The sequence below is a fragment of the Muntiacus reevesi genome, chromosome 8, assembly GCF_963930625.1.
Source record: "Muntiacus reevesi chromosome 8, mMunRee1.1, whole genome shotgun sequence".
In the NCBI taxonomy this organism is placed as follows: Eukaryota; Metazoa; Chordata; class Mammalia; order Artiodactyla; family Cervidae; genus Muntiacus; species Muntiacus reevesi.
Window position 1 is genome coordinate 21,129,472 of NC_089256.1, and position 22,021 is coordinate 21,151,492.

The following is a 22,021-nucleotide window of genomic DNA, read 5'->3' on the forward strand; positions in this document are numbered from 1 at the left end:
ACATTTAATCCCAAATTTCCTACCTCATTTCCTCAGTGAAGAGGCTTCTTTTCCTCATCTTTAAGACATTTATAGAAGAGCAAGAAATTTAATTTCTAGATAAAAAGGGCCCCCACTATTCCTCCCTACTGGGACTGGAGGATGCAAACTTCCACTGAGAACAGCAGTCTCTGTCACAGCCTTCTTCAGAGAAAGTGAAGTCACGCACGTGTGTGTAGCAGTGGGGAGGGCTGTTCCAGCCCTCCAAGGGAATCTGGTCAAGGTGTTTCTTTAAAAGCCCAGTGTGGGCTCTCTGCCCATGGACACCACTGAGTAAGCATCGTTGAAGTCTCCCGCCTCCACTGCAGTCATGTCTAAGTCAGAGCCTCCCAAAGAGCCCAAACAACTGTGGAAGCTCTCCATCGGAGGACTGAGCTTTGAAACCACTGATGAGAGTCTGAGGAGCCATTCTGGGCAGTGGGGAATGCTCACAGACTGTATGGAAATGGGGGATCCAAACACCAAGCTCTCCAGAGGCTTTGGGTCTGCCACACATGCCACTGTGGAGGAGGTTGGTGCGGCCACAAATGCAAGGCCATACAACGTAGACGAAAGAGCTGTGGAACCAAAAGATGGCCGCCTCAAGAGAAGATTCTCAAAGACCTGGTGCCTGCTCAACTGTGAAAAAGAGTTTTGCTGGTAGCATTAAAGAAGACACTGAAGAACATCACCTGAAAGATTATTTTGAACAGTATTGGAAAATTGTTCCTGTTGTTCATGTCTGACTCTTTGTGACCCCATGGACTGTAGCCCACCAGGCTCCTCATCCACAGGATTTCCCAGACAAGAATACTGGAACGAGTTGCCATTTCCTCCTCCAATGGGAAAACTGAAGTGATTGACATCATGACTGGCAAAAAGAGAGGCTTCACTTTCATAAACTTTGATGACTATGACTCTGTAGACAAGATTGCCATTCAGAAATACCACACTGTGAATGGCCACAGCCGTGCAGTAAGAAAAGCCCTATCTAAGCAAAAGATGGGCTTCCCAGGTGGCTCAGTGGGTAAAGAATCTACTGCAGTGCAGGAGATATAAGAGATGAGGGTTCAATCCCTGGGTCGGGAAGATCCCATGGAGAAGGAAATGGCAACCCACTCCAGGATCCTTGCCTGGAGAAACCCATGGACAGAGGAGCCTGGTAGGCTACAGTCCATGGGGTCACAGAGTAGGACACGACTGAAGTGAGTGGGCATGCAGCACGCAAGCAAGAGATGGCCAGTGCTTCATCTAGCCAAAGGGGTTGAAGTGGTTCTGGAAACTTTGGTGGTGATTCTGGAGGTGGTCATGGAGGAAACTCCAGCGGCCGAGGTGGCTTTGGTGGCAGCCACAGTGGTGGTGGTAGGTATGAAGGCAGTGGGGACGGCTGTGATGGATTTGGTAATGATGGAAGCAGTTTTGGAGGTGGTAAATCAACAATGAATTTGGCAGTTACATCAGTCTTCAAATTTTGGGCCCATGAAAGGAGGAAACTTTGGAGGCAGAAGTTCTGGCTCCTATGGTGGTGGAGGTCAATACTTTGCCAAACCACAAAACCAAGGTGGCTATGGTGGTTCCAGCAGCAGCAGGAGCTGTGGCAGTGGCAGAAGGTTTTAATTACTGCCAGGAAACAAAGCTTGGCAGGAGAGGAAAGCCAGAGAAGTGACAGGGAAGCTACAGGTTACGACAGACTTGTGAGCTCAACCAAGCACAGGGGTGGAGGGGTCTAGCTGCTACACTAGGCCCTGATGTGTTTCAGACAATACTCATGTGCATGGGCAGAAACTTAAGGACTGTATTTGTGACTAATTGTATAACAGGTTATTTTGGTTTCTTTTCTGTGGAAAGTGTAAAGGATTCCAACAAAGAACTATAACAGATTTATTTTTTGTACCCATGCTGCTGTTGTTCAGTTGCTAAGTTGTGTCTGATTCTTTTCGACCCCATGGACTGCAACATGCCAGGCTTCCCTGTCCTTCAGTATCTCCTTGAGTTTGCTCAAACTGTGTCCATTGAATGGGTGATGCCATCCAACCATCTCATCCTCTGTCTCCCCCTTCTCCTACCCTCAGTCTTTCCCAGCAACAGGGTCTTTTCCAGTGAGTCAGCTCTTCCCATCAGGTGGCCAAAGTATTGGTGCTTCAGCTTCAGCAACAGTCCTTTCAGTGAATATTTAGGGTTGATTTCCTTTAGGATTGACTGGTTTGATCTCCTCGTTGTTCAAGGGACTCTCAGGAGTTTTCTCCAGCACCACAGTTCAAAAGCATCAATTCTTCAGCACTCAGCCTTCTTTATAACCCAATTCTCATATCTGTATGTGACTACTAGACCCATGCTGTTGACTGCTAGGTGTAATAGTCTGATCATGATGCTGAAGAAACATGTTTTTTTTTAAAAAGCCAAATGTGGGAAACTGATAAAAGGACAAGGTCCCTGCTAGGGACAGGGAGTGGGAAGCCAGAGCATCTCACCAGGAATAACCCTGTGCCTCCAACCTCAGTGCCCTGTTAGCTTCCACTGCCCCCTGGAAGCAAACGTGTATTTCATTTTTCTGTAAGGCTGCTCTCACTAGGGTATCAGTGTCAGGCCACCTGTACTTAAAGGATGCAGGGTGTCCCTGGGCTCCCGCAGGGGTGGAGGGCATTGCTTCTATGAAGGTAGGACCTGCCACCACTGGAGTCCCTGTCTATTCTGGGGCCACAGCACAGCCTCCTCCACCCTTCCCTTCACCCCAAGCCACAGCCACAGACTCCACCAGGCAGCAGTGCCCTCTAGGGACAGCCAAGAGCATAAACCCCCAGTCACAAATGTGGCCACGCTGCCCAGGCTCACGTGAGCAAGTCCTTCCAGTCATCTCGCCCATGTCACTGATAGAAGGGCTCTGATGAATCAGCTCCAAATTGCATGACATAGAAGTCATGGCTTCTGTGAACAGCATGATCTGATGGGTGATACAAATCACTTACAGGTGATGAGAAAGAGTTTTGTGTGTATAAATTGGGAAGCTGGGATGCGCCCAGACCATGAAGGGCCCATCATGTGCCCTGAAATTGTTTATCCACTCACAATCCTGGGAATGCCATGCTGCCCCCACCCGACAAACCAGACTTTAGCACGGGGGGGGCGGGGGGGGGGCGATGTCTTCCCTGAATCAACCGAATCCAACAGAAGTAAAGCCAGTGTGGGCAAGTTTTGGTCTGGCAGTGCTGGAATCAGTTCCAGAACCTTCCAGGCCTCTGGGCTCCCATCGCCCCACCTCTCAGCATGAAGGTCAGAAATATGAGCCATCCCCCGGCCTGCAGAGCCTGGCGCCTTGCAGAGAACCCCATCAGATGTTTTATTAACCTCCAGATTTCTCTCCTGCCTTTTAACCATGGGGAGACTCTGGCATTGGATCCACCTGGGCTCTTGTTCTAAGAACAAAGGTTTTCTGAATTGTCCCTTTTGTACACTATGAAGTCCGGAGTGGGCTTGTGTTCTGGTTTTAGTCATGTTGATAGTGACAACTTTTAAATGATTCAATGATTAATCACAGGTTTTCAGTGTCCTTAGGCTTTGGGCTAGTATGGTGGGAAGGGTGGCCCAGGAGCCCTGTGTGCCGGGCTCATGAAGCACGTGGAGTCTTGCGGCTCCACAAGGGGAGGGTCTTTGCCCCAATTCACAGAGGTGGAAACTGAGGTTCAGCAATCGTCCCAACCCACTATCGAACCCAGGTCTCCCGCATCGCAGGCAAATTCTCTGCTGTCTGAGCCACTAGGGAAACCCAAGAATACTGGAGTGGGTAGCTATCTCTTCTCCAGGGGAACTTCCCAACCAGAAATCTAACCTGGGTCTCCTGCATCGCAGGCAGATTCTTTACTGACTGAGCTACCTGGGAAGCCCAGAGTGTGAGAAACTTATTTAAAGCTCCACAGCTGGGAAGTTGGTGGCGCCACGATGGCTGTAAGTCTTATTTGGTTTCCAAGCCTCTGCTCTCTGTAGACACCAAAGTGCCCTTTATAACTGTATGTGTGCATGCTAAGTCACTTTAGTCGTGTCCGACACTTGGTGACCCTATGGACTTGTAGCCTGCCAGGCTCCCCTGTCCATGGGGTTCTCCAGACAAAAATACTGGAGTGGGTTGTCATGCCCTCCTCCAGGGATCTTTCTGGCCCAGGGAGTGAACCTATGTCTCAAGTCTCCTGCATTGGCAGACAGCATGCAGATGCATTTGCTTTTCCAGACCTTTAGAAAAACTAAATCAGAAATTCTGGGAGCCTCCAGAAACCATTATTCATTATTTGCATCTAACGAAGCAGGTATAGGAACAAACCCATTAGAGAATTATGATGAAAGGTGGGGGAATTCTTTCTGTATGGATGTGACTGTGGGACTGTTATGTGGAAAAACAAGATGGGGACATTTGAGCTTTTTAAAAACAATCCTAGTGAATGCAGTTTGCATATTGAAGGCATAAAGAAGGCTGGGTAATGACCAAAACCCTGTTGAGGGTTTCCCTGGTGGCTCAGTGGTAAAGAATCCACCTGCCATTCAGAAGACATGGGTTCCACCCCTGATCCAGGAAGATCCTGCATGCTGCAGAGCAACTAAACCTGTGCACACAACTCCTAAGCCTGTGCTCTAGAGCCTGTGTCTGAAACAAGAGAAGACACCGCAGTGAGAAGCCCACACACCACAACTAGAGTGGCCCCCAACTTGCAGCAGCTAGAGAAATATGTTGTTGTGCATGCAGCAACAAAGACCCAACACAGCCAAAAATAAATATAATATTTTAAAAAAAATCCCTCCGTTGACAGAGTATTACAGAAAAACTTTGAGGGGCAGGCCTGCTGCTGCTTCTGTGGTGGTGGGGGAGTAGAGGGAGAAGGGGGTTAGAGAGAGGAGGTGGGTGGGGTAGGAGAGGCAGCTCAGGCAGGGTGGACAAGACATAAATGTTTCCTGTAGCAAAGTGTGCAGAGTTTAGCTGGAAAGTTATAGACAACAAGCATATCCAATCAAAAGACTTTTTTTTCCCAGTTTTGCCTAAAATCTTCAAGTGAGCTTAGTAGCCCTGGGGATAAAGCCAGGCAGTTCTTCTAAGTCATCAAGGACCAGGTTAGCAGATGTTAACCTATAACAATAAAACAGCCAGTTATTTTTACCAGCAAAACAAGTTTATTCAGGAGCAGCAAAGAATTGTAATTTAGGATATACAGCTATGTGGAACCACCTACTAACCCATAAAACAAGGGACAGGAGACTCTTATAGGAGTGAAGAGGAGCCAGGAGAGGTTCTCATAAACAATGGGGTTCCCAGGTGGTTCAGTGGTAAAGAATCCACCTGCCAATGCTGGAGAAATGAGTTTGATCCCTGGGTCGGGAAGATCCCCTGGAGAAGGGAATGGCAACCCACTCCAGCATTCTTGCAGAGAAAATCCCACAGACAGAGGAGACTGGTGGGCGACAGTCCAGGGGATCACAAAGAGCTGGACACAACTGAAGCGACTAAGCACACATGCAGTAGAAAAAAGTCATGTGTGCATGCAAAGTCACCTCAGTCCTGTCCGACTCTTTGTGACCCCATGGATTGTAGTCACCAGGCTCCTCTGTCCGTGGGATTCTCCACATTGTAGCCCACCAGGCTCCTCTGTCCATGGGATTCTCCAGGCAAGAATACTGGAGTAGGTTGCCATGCCCTCCTCCAAGGGATCTTCCCAACCCAGGGATTGAACCTGAGTCTCCTGCAGCTCCTGTTTCGGTAGGCAGGTTGTTTACCACTGAGCCACTGGGGAAGCCAGTAGAAAAAGTCAGAAGACCTCAAGTCAGATCAAAATCTACTAGTTATTTGTAACTCCAGACAAATTACCTAGTTTATATAAGCCTTGGTTTCTTCAAAATGTAAACTAGAAATAATAATTCTCGCGCCCCCCTTGAAAGACAGCTGAGACAATCCAATTACATTGTGAACTGAATGTAGATTTTTTAAAATATAAAGCACTGTAAAAACGCAAGGTACTTATTCTTACCCTGAAGTAAAGAGAACTTTAGAGTAATTGGAGTGATTATATTCACTTTCTACTCCTAGGTTTTGTAATGTTAAAGATGTATTGTAGATTGCATAGTTCCTTAAGAAGCTTAATTAGACATTGATCAGTAACACAAAAAACTTTTTTTCAAATATGTGATGTCTGAAAAAAAGTGAAATGTTTATTTGTTTTGTTGTTTATAGTCACTGTGTCATGTCTGACTCTTTTGCAACCCCATGGACCGTAGCCTGCCAGGCTCCTCTGTCCATGGAATTCTCCAGGCAAGAGTACTGGAATGGGTTGCCATTTCCTTCTCCAGGGGATCTTCCTGATCCAGGGATCAAACCTATGTCTATGTGGGAAGCCCCAAAATGTTTATTAAAACCTAATAAATGCCTCTTTAGAAAGATAACCCAGAGTCTACTCATTTTCCTGAGGTTGTTGTGAGTCACAAAGGACATGGTGAAGCTAAGACTTTTATGTGTGTGTGTGTGTATATATATATATAGAGAGAGAGAGAGAGAATATTCATTTAACTGCATGGGATTTTAACTGTGGCATATGGGCTCTTTAGTTGCAACATGTGGGATCTTAGTTCCCAGATCAGAGACTGAACCTGTGCCCCCTGCGTTGAGAGTGTGGCGTTTTAGCCACTAGACCATGAGGGAAGTCCCGGCTGAGATCTTTGAACTCAGGAAAGTTGTTGCTGGTGTCTCTGGCAGTGTGAACTAGCAGGCAGTATGTGGCCAGTTCTGAATGCCAGGGAAGAGAGGTTACATCACTGGAGGCTAAGGAATAATGGTGGTGGGGGGTGGGGGTTGTAAGGGAGATGGGATGATAATCATCAGGCGCTAGAAGCAAAAAAGAATGACAGAGGCAGAAAGCGCAGAGGTTCCCTGGGCAGGAGAGGGGCCTTCCTGTCCCTGACAGATACCCTTACAACTCGCTGGGAAGACTAGACTCCAGCTGCACCTGAGCAGGCGCCCCCGGGCAGCAGACAGGAGCAGCGCTCACCTGGCCCAGGGAAGGTCGTGAAACATGGCGGGGTCTGAGACCCCTGTCCCTCCTCAGCGGACACTGCCCAGCCATTAGGTCAGGGTCCGAGACCAGGTGTTTACCCACCTTCCTTCCTGATCTTTGAGACCAAGGCAGCTGCGGAAGCCTGTCCTGGGTCTCACTTCTGCTCTCTGAGCGTAACTCTGCTGTCTGAATGCAATTACCATGTCACCTTTATGTCCTGGAGCTGTCACCTTTACATCCTGGAATATCTCATCAGACAGGCCGACGAGGCAGGTGACACCTGTGAGGGCGGCAGGACCAGCTGGCACCGCGGGCTTCCGGCGCATTCCTGGGGGCGGGGCCGGAAGTGCTGCCAGGGCTTCCCGGAGCCCGTGTCTCGTCTGAAGGCAGCCATCTTCTCCTTCCTGGCCACGCAAAGCAGGGAGGTCAAGGCCCTGGATTACTAATTAACTAGTGTGATAAAACTGGTATTTTCAGATGGCCGTGAGCCAGGAGTTAAGCTAAGTAATTGAGGCCCCCGGGAGCAGGGCCTGGACAGTACTAGCTGGAGGGACCTCATTCCTGCAAACTGTGCTAGGAATCCATCTCTACCCCCCTACCCACCACCTCGCCAAACCAGGGCTGTCCCATCCCACCTGGCTCCCTCCTGAGAAAATCCAGCTCTTCAGGGAGCAGGTCTCTGAGGACGGAGAATGGCCCGGGTAGTGAGGAGCTCGGTAGGTCACTGGGAAGGAAAGAAATTAAGCATCTCAGAGAGAGAGAGACGAAGTTTCTTCAACTGTCTCTGCCCTCCCATGTTCACTTCCTCAGCCACTTGCTTCTGGGAATGTACTCGCTAGTCTGGAAATGCCCCCCTCTCTGTTGTTCCTTGAAAACAAAGAACGGAAACAGAAGAAAAAATCCTTTCATTACCTGGTACAGTGCTATACACAGACCCAAGACGGGGGAGATCAAAGCCCCGGCTTGTAGCAGGAATAAAGAGGGATTCATTGACCGTGCTGCAAGCAGGCAGGCACTCAGCAGACACTCCTACTTATGTGCCTTTTCTTTTCTTTTTTTTCCAAAACATTTTAGTTAGGAAAAAAAAAATTTTTTTTTTTAATTCAAGGAGAGGAAAAATCATTCTGAATGGATTCACATGGTCTGAGAGCCACATCCATATTTTAGAAAGGAACCCTCAGGCACAATGTCCCTGCCCACACAAGCAGGGGAGCCTGGAAAAAGTGGACTGTTGACAGAAAAGGGAGTTCCCAGCAGTGACCTCATCTTAAACTGGCCCAGGTGTCATTGAGCCGTTTTCAACTGTTTGGTCAGACGTGAAAGGGGATTTGAATGAGACCCTGGCTAATCCCTTCTGCCCTGGAGCCCAGACCTGCACACTCAAGAGAATGTTCTGGTGGATGGATGGGTGAGCGAAGCTTGTGGCTCTTCCAAAGCTCTTTCAGTTAAGTGATCAGGAAAGAGATATGTTTGCAGACAGAATGGACTCCCACGTTTATGCATTCCTGTTGTGGAATACTTTCCTCACACACGGGGTGTTTCACCCGAGCTCCCTGACTGCAGCACTACCTTGGCTGGAAGGAGGGGTGTGGAGAGGGGCCGGGCTCGGGGCACAGATGGGTTCTGTGAATGAGCCCCTACTCTGCAGGGCATAGCCACAGCTTCTCAGGTAGGGAACTAGCCTGCCACATCCCCTGAGATCAGGACTCACACGTCCCCAGGGGCCTGAGAGGGTCTCAGCCCCCATCTGTGCTGATGCTCCGGGCAGAGTCCCGTTTCTCTTGTCCTGGAGGAGTCTGTCCCGGGTCAGAGTGCTGGGCAGGCCTGGGAAAACCTGTGTCCACCAGAGCAGGTTCCAGGGGGCTTGTGGCTTATAAGCAGCATAGATGGTCTGTTTGCTTGTGTGTGTGTGTGTGTGTGTGTGTGTGTGTGTGTGTGTGTGTGTGTGTGTGTGTGAAGTGTGAGTGTGTGTGTGCATGGGGTGGTATGTGATGAAGTGTGTGGTGTGATGTGTAATGTCATATGTAGTACTTGAGCTCTGTGTGAAATGTGAGTGTCTGTGTGGTGTGTATGATGTGTGTGGAGTGATGTGTGTTTGTGGTGTGGTGTGCATGTGTATGGTGTGTGTGATGTGGTATGTGATGTGTGTGCTATATGTGTGAGATGTGTGTGTGGTTTGTAGAGGGTATGTGTGGGGTGTGTGTCCTGTGTGTGCTGTGTGTGGTATGTGTGATGTAGCATTGGTGTTTGTGCCATATGCGTGAAGTGTGAGTGTGGTGTGAGTGTGCTGTGGAGTGTGTTTGTGTGGTGTGGTATATGATGAGGTGTATGGTGTGTATAATATAGTATATGGTGTGTGTGGTGTGATGTATGATGTGCGTGGAGTGATGTGTGTCTGTATGTGGTGTGTGTGTGTGGTGTGGTTTGTGATGTGGTACATGCTGTATGTGTGTGGTGTTTTATGGTAGATGTGGTGTGTGTGTGGGGGTGTGATATGTGACATGGTAATGCATTTGTGGTGTGTGTGATGTGGTATGTGGTATTTGTGCTGTAAGTGTGAAGTGTATGTGTGCCTGTGTGTAATGTTTGAGTGGTATGATACGTGATATGGTACATGTTGTGTGTTCGTGAGTGGTGTGGTATGTGATATGGTACATGAGGTGTGAGTGTGTGTGGTGTGGTATGTGATATGGTACGTGCAGTGTGTGGGAGGTATGGTTTGTGATATGGTGCATGCTGTTTGTGTATGGGGGGGTGATGTGTGATGTGGTAATGTGTGTTTGGTATGCATGTGTGGTGTGTGTGATGTATGTGGTATTTGTGCTGTATGTGTGAAGTTTATGTGTGCCTTTGTGTGATGTTTGAGTGATGTGGTGTGTGATATGGCACATGAGGTATGTGTGTGTGTGGTGTGGTATGTGATATGGCACATGAGGTATGTGTGTGTGTGGTGTGGTACATGATATGGTACATGAGGTGTGTGCGTGAGTGGTGTGGTTTGTGATATGGTACATGAGGTGTGTGTGTGGTGTGGTATGTGATACAGTACGTGCTGTGTGTGCATGAGTGGTGTGGTGTGTGAATGGTACATGAGGTATATGTGTGTGTGGTGTGGTATGTGATATGGTACATGCTGTGTGTACGTGAGTGGTGTGGTGTGTGATATGGTACATGAGGTGTGTGTGCGATGTGGTATATGATACGGTATGTGCTGTGTGTGCGTGAGTGGTGTGGTGTGTGATATGGTACATGAGGTGTGTGTGCGATGTGGTATATAATACGGTATGTGCTGTGTGTGCGTGAGTGGTGTGGTGTGTGATATGGTACATGAGATGTGAGTGTGTGTGGTGTGGTTTGTGATACGGTATGTGCTGTGTGTGTGTGGTGTGTGATACGGTACATGAGGTATATGTGTGTGTGGTATGGTATGTGATACAGTACGTGCTGTGTGTGCGTGAGTGGTGTGGTGTGTGATATGGTACATGAGGTATATGTGTGTGTGGTGTGGTGTGTAATATGGTACATGCGGTGTGAGTGTGAGTGGTGTGGTATGTGATACGGTATGTGCTGTGTGTGTGTGGTGTGGTGTGTGATATGGTACATGCGGTGTGTGTGTGTGTGGTGTGGTGTGTGATATGGTACATGCGGTGTGAGTGTGAGTGGTGTGGTATGTGATACGGTACGTGCTGTGTGTGTGTGGTGTGGTGTGTAATATGGTACATGCGGTGTGTGTGTGTGTGTGGTGTGGTGTGTGATATGGTACATGCGGTGTGAGTGTGAGTGGTGTGGTATGTGATACGGTACGTGCTGTGTGTGAGTGGTGTGGTGTGTGATGTGGTACATGAGGTATATGTGTGTGTGGTGTGGTGTGTGATGTGGTACATGAGGTGTGAGTGTGGTGTGGTGTGTGGCATGGTGCCTGCTGGGCATGCGTGTGGGGTACGTGAGTGGCATGTGGGGTGGCGGAGGGCAGGGTCACTGCGGTCCGGGGCGGTCAGAGGCCTGCTGAATGCACTAGGACTTGCCTGTGCTCCTCGAATAGGAGGACGGGCAGAGCCCCACTTGAGCCGCTCAGGGGAAGCCCACCGGCCCACGCAGGGCAGCCGGATGGAGGGCGGTGAGTGCTGGTCAGCAGGTGACGACCAGAGCCCAGGCCGCCTCCCTGTGAGATCACTGATGTGAGAGTCAGGACGCACCTGAAGCTCCTGGCACAGAACTCCTGAGGGTTGCCAGGAAAGCCGAGCGAAGCCGATATTAACTGTGCCCTAAAAGATTCTTACCTTAATATTGGAAGTATTCTTGCAGTAAAATATTTTATTCAGGCATGGAATAATCTATTCTTCCAGTCCTCCAGAGATGCACAAATAACAAAACCCTGGTGCTTCCTTTAGGTTTGTATAGGAAACCTATACAAACATTTTGCAAAATTCTCTCAAGTGAAAAATCACTTCACCCCAGTTACCCACCCACCACTTACCCTCCAGGCTACTTAACCTTTTCACACCCTGGTTTCTTCTTCTGTGGAACAGGGTTTATGGTCTATAATCAACTCAATGAAAGGAAAGTGTCCACACTGTGTGCACAGTGCTGTGCTAAGTCGCTTCAGTCGTGTCCAACTCTGTGCGACCCCATAGACGGCAACCCACCAGGCTCCCCCGTCCCTGGGATTCTCCAGGTAAGAACACTGGAGTGGGTTGCCATTTCCTTTTCCAATGCATGAAAGTGAAAAGTGAAAGTGAGGTTGCTCAGTCGTGTCTGACCCTAAGCGACCCCGTGGACTGCAGCCCACCAGGCTCCTCCGTCCATGGGAGTTTCCAGGCAAGGGTACTGGAGCGGGGTGCATTGCCTTCTCCGGTGCGCACAGTGAGTACCTGATAAATGTTAGCCAGCCTCCCAAGCTGGTCTCCTGGGCAGGTCCTCTGCTTTACTTCAGATGCTTGGTCCTGAGGGTCCAGGTGAGTTGGCCTGGGTGACAGAAGATAACTGCGAAAGTGAGACTTGGATAGTGACAAGTTCAAAAGAAAGAAGGGAGGGAGGAAGAGAGACAGAAAAAGGGAAAGAAAAAAAGAAGGGACCAGCAGGTCACTACAGGAGAGGTAACTAGGCCATGCATGGACCCAGGTAACGTGTTTCCATTTTCCTCTTCTATTTCCCCCCCCAGAAGAATTTCCAAACCCACAGAAGTTGGGGCCAAGTCCAACCTCTTGCTGTGTTCTCTCTTCCTAAAAGTAGAGTTGAAAACCATGTACTATGGCTGCCCACATTGATATCTGCTCGCATGAACAGTATTTTCAGAGTTTATGAATCTTAACTCCAAGACAACACAGTGAATTTTTTTTACTGAGGTATAGTTGACTTTATTTTCTTGGGCTCCAAAATCACCACAGATGGTGACTGCAGCCACAAAATTAAAAGACACTTGCTCTTTGGAAGAAAAGCTATGACAAAGCTGGACACCATATTAAAAAGCAGAGACATTACTTTGCCAACAAAGGTTCGTATTGTCAAAGCTGTGATTTTTCCAATAGCCATGTATGGATGTGAGAGTTGGACCATGAAGAAGGCAACACCAGAGAGTTGATGCTTTTGAACTGTGGTGCTGAAGAAGACTCTTGAGAGTCCCCTGGACTACAAAGAGATCAAACCAGTCAATCCTAAAGGAAATCAATCCTGAACATTCATTGGAAGAACTGATGCTGAAGCTGAAGCTCCGGTACTTTGGCCACATGATGTGAAGAGTCAACTTGTTAGAAAAGACCCTGATGCTGGGAAAGATTGAGGGCAGGAGGAGAAGGGGATGACAGAGGATGAGATGGTTGGATGGCATCACTGACTCAATAGACATGAGTTTGAGCAAGCTCTGAAAGATGGTGATGGACTGAGAGGTCTGGGGTGCTGCAGTCCATGGAGTCGCAAAGAGTCGGACACAACTGTACGACTGAACAATAACAATAGTTGATTTACAATATTGTATTCGTTTCAGGCGTACCGCATTGTGATTCAAAGTTTTTGTAGGTTGTACTCCATTTAAAGTTGTTATCAGATACTGGTTATGTTCCCTGTGCTGTACAACATACACTTGCAGATTATTTATTTTGTTTCTTCCTTCCACAAATATGCACTGAGTACTTGCAGCATGCCAACCCCTGTCTGAGACATTTGGGATGTGTTAACAAATGAAACAGGCAAAGACTGCTGTCCATGTGGAGTTTATGAGCTGTGTATGCAGGGAGACAGACAGTGAGCAGTAAAAAGCAGACAGAATGAGTGATTCATTTGTCTGGTTTGTTATAAAGTGACAAGTACTGTGGAAGGAGAGAAAGAAGGAGGAAGGGAGCCGGAGGGGAAGGGAGGAGGACAAAAAGTAGAGGTGGGCTGCGGTCAGGGAGATCTGGGCCAGGCTGGGGAGAAGGAGGCTGGTTGTGATCGGAAATTTAGAGGTGACCTCTGAGCAAGGGCTTGAAGGAAGGGAGGGCCTGCGAGGGCAGTGTCCAGAGGGGTAGCATTCCAAAGGGAACAGGCAGCAGAGAGGCCCTAAGGGTGCAGCACACTGGAGCATCTGGAGGAGCCTTGAGGCTGGATGTCCCTGGCGTTCACAGAGGAGGGTCTCCACAGAGGGCCTCACAGGTCGTCATTAGACAGGAGCCCCCTGGGAATCATTGCAGAGGTTTGAACAGAGGGGCGACGCGATGTGACATATTGTGACAGCCACTGTGGCAGCTGAGCAGAGACCACACTATGCGGACAGGAGTGACAACCAGGAGGTCAGCTCAGGGGCTAGGGCAGGTGGGAGAGGATGGTGGCTCGGACCAGGGGGCAGACCAGGAATATGAAGTGGGTGGTCAGCGTCTCATAAATTTTGAAGGTGGAGTCAGATGTTTCCTGAAAAGCAGATGTGGGGTGGGAGGGAAAGAAGAATTAACTAATAGAAGAATGCATGTGTGCATGTATGCTCAGTTGTGTTCGACTTTTTGTGACCCCATGGACTGCAGCCCACCTGGTTCCTCTGTCCATGTGATTCTCCAGGCAAGAATGCTGGAGTGGGTTGTCATTTCCTCCTCCAGGGAATCTTCCTGACCCAGAGGTTGAACCAGCATTTCTTGTGTCTCCCTCATTGAGCAAGGGGGATTCTTCACCAACTGTGTCACCTGGGAAGTCGCTGTAGAAGAATGGGTGGGGTATGAACTGAGGTGGAGAACCTGGCAGGTAGAGGACTTGAGGGAGGAGGGTGAGTGAGGGTAATACAGCAGAAGCTGGCTTTGATCACATCAACCTTGGGATGTCTATTAGAAACTCCAGCAGATCGTCGAGGAGGCAGGGCCGCAGGGGCTTAGTGTTTGGAATCGAGGAGAGCACTGAGCTGGAACTATAAACTGACCTCATGTTTCAAGTCACAATCTGGCGAAGACCCCAAAGGCACAGAAGAGGACCAAGGATGGATGGTACCGCGGTGTTCCCTACCCTACAGGACTGGGTAGAGAGGAACCAGAAGGAGTGACTGGGGAGGACAGAGGAAAAGCAGGGTAGCAAGGTGGTGGGGAGACTGGACAAAGGAGGCTGAAGGCACAAAGGTCAGCCCTGAATCAAGTGCTTCCAAGGGTCCAGGTCAGAAGGGAACCGAGGACTCAGCAGCTCCTTTCTGCGGCTTGGAGCCAAAGGCCGCTTTCACACTGTTGATCATCCTTCCCTGGGCTGTGCAGGCTCATCCCCAGGATTCACTCTTCATTTCCATCAAGGGACTCCATCCAGTTTCACGTCCAGTGGGGTGAAAATAGAGACTCAAGGAAAGGAGCTTCTTCATTTAGCATTGAGCCCCAAGTACAAAATGCCCCAGCCCTAGGTTATTACAGGGAGATTGAAAAAGAACACCTTGCAGCCATCACATCCCCAAGCAAAGAGACAAGTTCACCACCCCAGTTTAGAAATAGAAAGCCTCCAGCCTTCCAGGCCTGGTAAGGAGAGTTTGTTTCCATTTCACATGGTGAGTTTTATTGCTCTGCAGCTTTACAAACTACCAATGCACTGAGTACGTTCTATCAAAAACAAATAAAAGCATCACTTAGTTGGGAGTAATCAAAAGGTATTGATGAAGGAAAAGACAGGAAATATATTGCCCTCAGAATCTTCCTGAAGCTCTGCAGTGGCTCTGTTACTCCAGTTGAGGAACCAGCATTTCTTCCACCTGCCAGAGGGCAAGTCCCTTCATGTGCTGGAGTCTCAGCTGCCTCACCTATAAACTTGGGGTGATATTCCTCGCTGCCTACCTCTGCTTAAGGATCCAATGAGATAAAATGTGTAAGACCCGGCATATGGTGGCTGAAGAATATTAACCATAATTTTTTTAGCACCTAGAAATGCATGATCTAAAGAACTTGTAATTATTTTATTTATTTAGTTTTGGCTGTGCTGGGTCTTTGTTGCTGCACGGACTTTTCTCTAGGTGCGGTGAGTGAGGGCTCCTCTCTGGTTGTGGTGGGCAGGCTTCTCGTGGCGGTGGCTTCTCTTGTTGTAGAGCACAGGCTCTGTAGTTGTGATGCATTTAGTTGCTCCATAGCATGTGAGCTCTTCCCAGATCGAACCAGTGTCTCCTGCATTGATAGGCAGATTCTTTACCACTGAGCAACTAGGGAAGCCCTGAAGAGGGACTGTTATAATGGTGATTGTCTGATACCTCCCCAGAAGGTTGATTTCACCAGAGGTCCTCATCTCCCCCAGCCCCTGGGAAACCCCCAAATCCAGTCCTGACAGCACTGGATCCACCCTCCCCGAGCAAAAGTCCCAAGGACTCTCACAGGAGGGTCTCCCAGGGGAGAGTATCTGGCCACCAGGTATGTGGGAGAGGCCGCTCTTGACCTTTTCTCCTCTGCACACAGGAAGTAGGGCCCTTGGCGAGAGTTCAATGGCTGAAGGGAGCTCCTGAATACAGGGTTGGCTTGCGATTCAAATCCTGCTCCTGTGGTTTAAGAACTAACAGTTGCCATCTCACTGTGTACACAGGTCGACATCCTGCTCTTTGCCCTGAGGGACACGTCTCATGGGTGACTCTCTTTTTCAGGTGCCTTCTGGTTGGCCCTTGGCTCAGCTCCCACCCACCTGATGGGGAGAGGCCCCAACCTCTCGGAAAAAAGCAAACAAACTCCGCCCTCCAGATCCAACCCAAGCCAGCCAGCCTGGCTGGGTCCACCTGCCTGGCTCGCTCTGGGACAGGGCACCCCACCCACCTACCCTAGGTGTTTAGAGAGGTGTTTCCTTCACAGTACTCCATGGGGCGCAGGTTTGTACCCCGGGTGGGACTGTCAATATTCCAAACCCAGGTTGTACATTGGGAGGGTTTCTGGTAAGCTTTTACAATGGCATAACTGAAGTTCTATGTTTAAAAAATTTTTTTTTAATGTTTAAATATGGTTGAACCTGTATTTTCCTATCACCATCAATGATAATAACATGCATGCATGCTAAGTCACTTCCGTCGTGTCTGACTCTTTGCGACTCCGTGAACTGTAGCCCTCCGGGCTCCTCCGTCCATGCAATTTTCTAGGCAGGAATACTGGAGTGGGTTACCATAATAATAATAATTGTTATTAATTAAAACAAAAGCTATCGACTGTCAAGCAGTTAAAATGTGCCAGGTCTGGCTGAGGTGACTGGCACACGTGTTATGCACTAATTTCTCCATCTCCAGCGGAGTGGGTTTTCTCTCCCATTTCTCTGAAAAGGCAGGTAAGGTGTCACAAAGAGGGGACGCAATGGCAAACCCTGCATCAGGATTCAGTCCTTGTTGTGGGACCTAGGGCATCTCCCCTCCCAGCATCCAATCCACCCCCACCCTCACCCAGTCGAGACCCCCTCCCACGTCACCCCCACCCTACCCCTCCCACCTGAATGAAAGAACCTGGTGAAACAATCAGAACTTTTGGTTCTCGGTGGTTAAGCCATTTTATTAATATTTTTTCACATTGTGCCTCCTCTGCTTTGTTGAGTCCTTGCTCAACAATTGTGGTAAGCCTTTCAGTCCCATTCTCAACAGTGGTTCAGATTCAACCCTAAGGTTTATTGTGTCGCTGGTCACTGCCTCATATAGCACCATCCTTTTCTTGAATTCCTCCTTCTAATTCATTTTTTTTTAATTTGACTGATGTATTTCATGAGTAAGAACTTTTTCAGAAGTAGCATAGGAAGTACACTATTCTCCTTGTTCCCTCCCATAGGAAGGAGGATCCTGGTGCTACCCAAAAAGGTCGCAGGTCCAACTACTCAAAAAAATCAGTACTCAAGTGAGGCAAACGTAGGCAGAAAGGAAAGTTGCTTTTAGTCAGAAAGATGGCAATCCTGGGAGACAGTGGACTTGGTGTCTCCCGAAAACCACCTCGGAAGATTCTGCTTGGCCATGACAGCTTTTAAAGAGAAACAGAAGTAATCTCAGTTAGTCATTTAGATGAGGGGCCAGAGTCTTTGCCACCCCCCACCACATGCAGGCTGGTTGACTTCCTGTGATCTTTCTTTTTTAAACTTCTTTGTTGGAGTATAGCTGCTTTACAATGCTGGGTTAGTTTCTACTACATAGCAAAGTGAGTCAGCCACGCGTATACAGAAACCCCCTCTTCCTTGGATTTCCTTCCCATATGGGTCACCACAGAGCGCTGAGGAGCATTCCCTGTGCTCTACAATAGGTTCTCATTATTATCTATTTTATACATAATCGTGTGTATATGTCAATCCCAATTTCCCTGGTGGCGCAAACGGTGAAGAATCTGCCTGCAATGCGGGAGACTCAGGTTCGATCCCTGGGTTGGGAAGATTCCCTGCAGGAGGGCATGGCAACTCACTCCAGTGTTCTTACCTGGAGAATCCCCATGGACAGAGGTGCCTGGTGGGCTATAGTCCATGGGGCCACAGTCAGGCACAATCTCCCAGTCCATTCCACTCCCCTCTCCTACCTTGGTATCCATGTGCTTGTGATCTTTCTTTAGATGCTGTCTTGTTCACACAGTCTGTTCATGAGATTTCTGAAGGGGAAGCTAGGGATAGAGATATGGTCATCTGTTAATTACTTATTCTTCATTTCTACTTCCTCGATCTACAGAAAGAACCAACAAGTTAGGCAAAGTATTGTGTGAGTAAAATATCTGAAAGGTGTGCTTGGGCTAGAACCAAGTGGAGCATGGGGGTGACTGGTGTAAGTTTAATGCCAAGACAAAGGGACCTCAAGCAGCTAGCTCTTTCCTGCCAAAAGCTGCTTACACTGGGAGCAGTCCCATTCTTCTCAGACTGGTGGTTATATCACCATTCAGTTTTCTGGGACACTCCCCTGCCAGTCAGACACACAGTTTAAACAATTTCCCCTTTATCATTGAAAGTTCTAAGTGTTCTTTTCAATATCTGCACTCAGAATTTGGTGAGGATCTTTGACCTGATGTCCTTAGCTCAAGAAACACTTGTTTTTTTTAAGTCTTTGCTTCTCCTCCATCATTTTGGTTCTCACTTCCTCGAAATTGTGTGTTGCTCCTTGTTCAGTTCCTCAGACGTGTCCAACTCTTTGTGACCATATGGACGCCAAGCTTCTCTGTCCTTCACTATCTCCCAGAGTTTGCTCAAACTCATGTCCATTGAATCGATGATGCCATCCAACCATCTCGTCTGTCACCCCTTCTCCTCCTGCCCTCAGTCTGTCCCAGCATCAGAGACTTTCCCCCTCAGGGCTCTTCCCACCAGGTGGCTAAATTATTGGAGCTTCGACTTCAGCATCAATCTTTCCAATGAATATTTAGGGTTGATTTGTTTTAGGATTGAATGGTTTGATCTCCTTGCTGTCCAAGGGACCCTCAAGAGTCTTCTTTAGCACCAAAATTCAAAAGCATCAATTCTTTTAGTGCTTAACTTGTGTTCTTGTTGTTGGTCTAATCACTCAGTTGTGTCTGACACTTTGAGACCCCATGGACTCTAGCCCTCCAGGCTCCTCTGTCCGTGGAATTTCCCAGGCAAGAATACTGGAGTGGTTTGCCATTGTCTTCTCCAGGGAATCTTCCTGACCCAGGGACCGAATCCAGGTCTCTTGCATTGTAGGTAGATTCTTTACCAACTGAGCCACCAGGGAAACTCAACTTGTGACATGAATGTAAAGACCCCCTAGACTCCCTTCCCCTTAAATCTATCCTTTCATGGTCCCCATCTCTTTATCTCTTTGCTCTGGGGCTGCAGTTATTCGTTGACCTGCATTGAGCTTCTCATTTACACCTCAGATTTCAGCTCTGTTCCTTCTGCCGTTTGCTGTCTCTGTGAGTTCTTCTTTTATTCTCCAAGAATTCTTTTTTGAGCGCCACTTGCATTTTTTTTTTTTTTTTACAGTAAGAGCTCTTATTTCTTTCTTAGAATAGCTTCTGAAATTTCCCTGAGGAAAAAATGTCTTAGAATTCTATGTTAAGTTCTTCGTGGCACCCCTTCAGCTGCTGATCCCCTCGTGTGTCTGGGAGCATCTTGTCGGCACATATTTGGGGGAGCAAAGCTAAGACTGACATTTCTTGGTAGCTAGTGCAGGTTCATTCTGGAGCCAGTTTAGTGGGAGTCTTTGGAAAGAAGAGGGAATGGGATAGAAGCCAGGGGTCCGCTGACATGCTTCCTCTTGGGGATAGTGCAGAGGCAGGAGGGGGCAAGTGGCCAGAGCTAAAAACCAGGGTGAAGGGGTTGGTGCTATTTTGATCCAGCGGTGGAGAGTGGGATTACCTAGTGGTCCTTAGTCTGCAGGCCACAGGTGGATGGTCACTCTGTCTGATGCTCTGGCGGGGTTTCTGAGATTTTAAATGAGTTATCCTGTAACTGCTCCTGGTTTGCCCACCCACCCTTCAGCCTCTCTCTGCTGGTGGAACCTTATTTGTGTCTCTGCAGTGTCAAGACAGGTGGCACTAGTGGTAAAGAACCTGCCTGCCAGTGCAGAAGACCCCATGGAAGAGACGCAGGTTTGATCCCTGGGTCAGATCTCCTGGAGGAGGAAATGGCCATCCACTGCACTATCCTTGCCTGGAGAATCCCGTGGACGGAGGAGCCTGGTGGGCTACAATCCACAGTGGTCACTCAGAGTCGGCCATGGCTGAAGCGACTTAGCAAGTAGCAAGCAAGTGTCAAGACAAGGGACCAGAGGGCAGGGCATGCATGGGCATTCCACTGCTGCCCGGAGCCCTGCTCCCACCTTTGACTAAGGCCCTTACAGGGAAATGGAGCACTGCCCCCTGGTCCCCACTGTCTGCCAAGGACCTTGCCAGACCAGATTGCCCACGTCACCCAGCAGGCCACCCTGGGGGCACTGTGAGGTGCAGTGCCAGGGTGAGCTGCTTTTTGGAGACAAAGCGCCCGTCTGATTACTGGCCCCTTGGGGCCCTTTGCCTTCACTAGCCCTACCCTGATGTCTCACATGGACGGCTGCACTCTGAGCTTGGAGGGAGGGCCCTGGGGAGGGGATTCTGTGCCCTGAGCTTAAAGGGGAAGGTGGTTTCTGGGACCCACATTGCTTCCTTCTCCAGTGTGGGATGAAGCTGAGCTGATTTAAACTGGACCAGCCTGGGGCTCTGAGACTCCAGTGGGCACTGGCATCTCCTGGGAGGGGGTGGCGTGGATGATGGTGAGTCCCAGCCGTTCCCCACCCCCACAACAGGCTGACCCGCAATTTCTCCTGTCCTTTCTTCCTTATTTTAATCCTTCACTCCCTTCCTTCTTCATGCTATTACTTTTTTCCTCCCACAAACTCATAAATCCACACAGAAGACAGTCCCATTCTCTAAAAGGCCCTTGTCAGAACAAATGCTTTCACTGGCACTCGCTTGAATTTGTCTTCCTCCAGTCTTCCACCGGGAAAGAGATGCGATTACGACTTTCAGAGGGTGACTGAAATAAAGATGACACATAAAACAAGACGTCTGAGTCGGTCTGTAGCCGGCAACCCTCTTCTGATCTCACCACTCAAGTACTTAGCCTGCATTGGCATGAATCCTAATTCATTATGATCACATGAAAGTCTCCAGGGAGCTGTGAGCGCCAGGATGCCGAATGTGGGGAAGATTCCACTCTCACCTGGCCATCAAAACCACATGGGTCCCGGTCCCTGGGATGAGAAATGGAACCCATTTCTAGCGCAACTGGAAAGACAGTGACAGAGATGGAGAGAAGGCGTCTCGACCGTGCCCTGGAGCCCAGTATCAGGACGGATGATAATGTAGATGAGAGCCCGCCCCCCCGCCCCCACCAAATCCCAGATACACCCAGCCAAAGGAGCAGAGCCTTAAAATCCAAGACAACATTTCCAGGGAAGGTAAAGGAACATTTCTTGAGTGACTACTGTGTAGTGAGAACTTCTTCAAGTGTTAGTTTCAACAACTCTAGTCATAGTAAGATACACACCTCAGTGGAAAGAAGCACTATTCCATTGTTTATATACACAATATTTTCTTTGTCCATTCATCTGTCAATGGACAATCATCTTTCCATGTTGTGGCTATTGTAAATAGTGCTGCAAGAGTGCTGTAAATAGTTCTATTGTAAATAGTACTCCAGAAACACTGGAGTACATGTGTCATTTTGAATTGTAGTTTTCTCAGGGTACATGCCCAGGTATGGGACTGCTGGATCATATAGTAGTTCTATTTTGTTTTTTAAGGAACTTCAATACGTTCCTCCATAGTGGTTATGTCCATTTTCATTCCCGCCAACAGTGTAGAAGGGTTCCCTTTCCTCCACACTGTCTGCAGCATTTATCATTTGTAGATTTTTATGATGATGGCCATACTGTCTTGCCTGGAGAACCCCATGGACAAAGGAGCCTGGCGGGCTACAGTCCATCAGGTTGCAAAGAGTCAGGCAAGACTGAAGAGATTGAGTATGCACACACTCATTCTGACCATTAGGGCAGATGAAGCTGGTTCCATGGCAGGAAAAGAGATGCAGATGTAGAGAATGGACATGTGGATATGGGGGGATGGCGGGGGATGAAT

At 48.6% G+C, this 22,021-nt stretch overlaps 1 pseudogene; it reads left to right on the forward strand.

Moving 5' to 3' along the window:
* The first annotated feature begins 349 nt into the window (after positions 1-349).
* On the forward strand, positions 350-1,635 carry LOC136173498 (heterogeneous nuclear ribonucleoprotein A1-like; annotated as a pseudogene).
* The last annotated feature ends 20,386 nt before the right edge of the window (positions 1,636-22,021 follow it).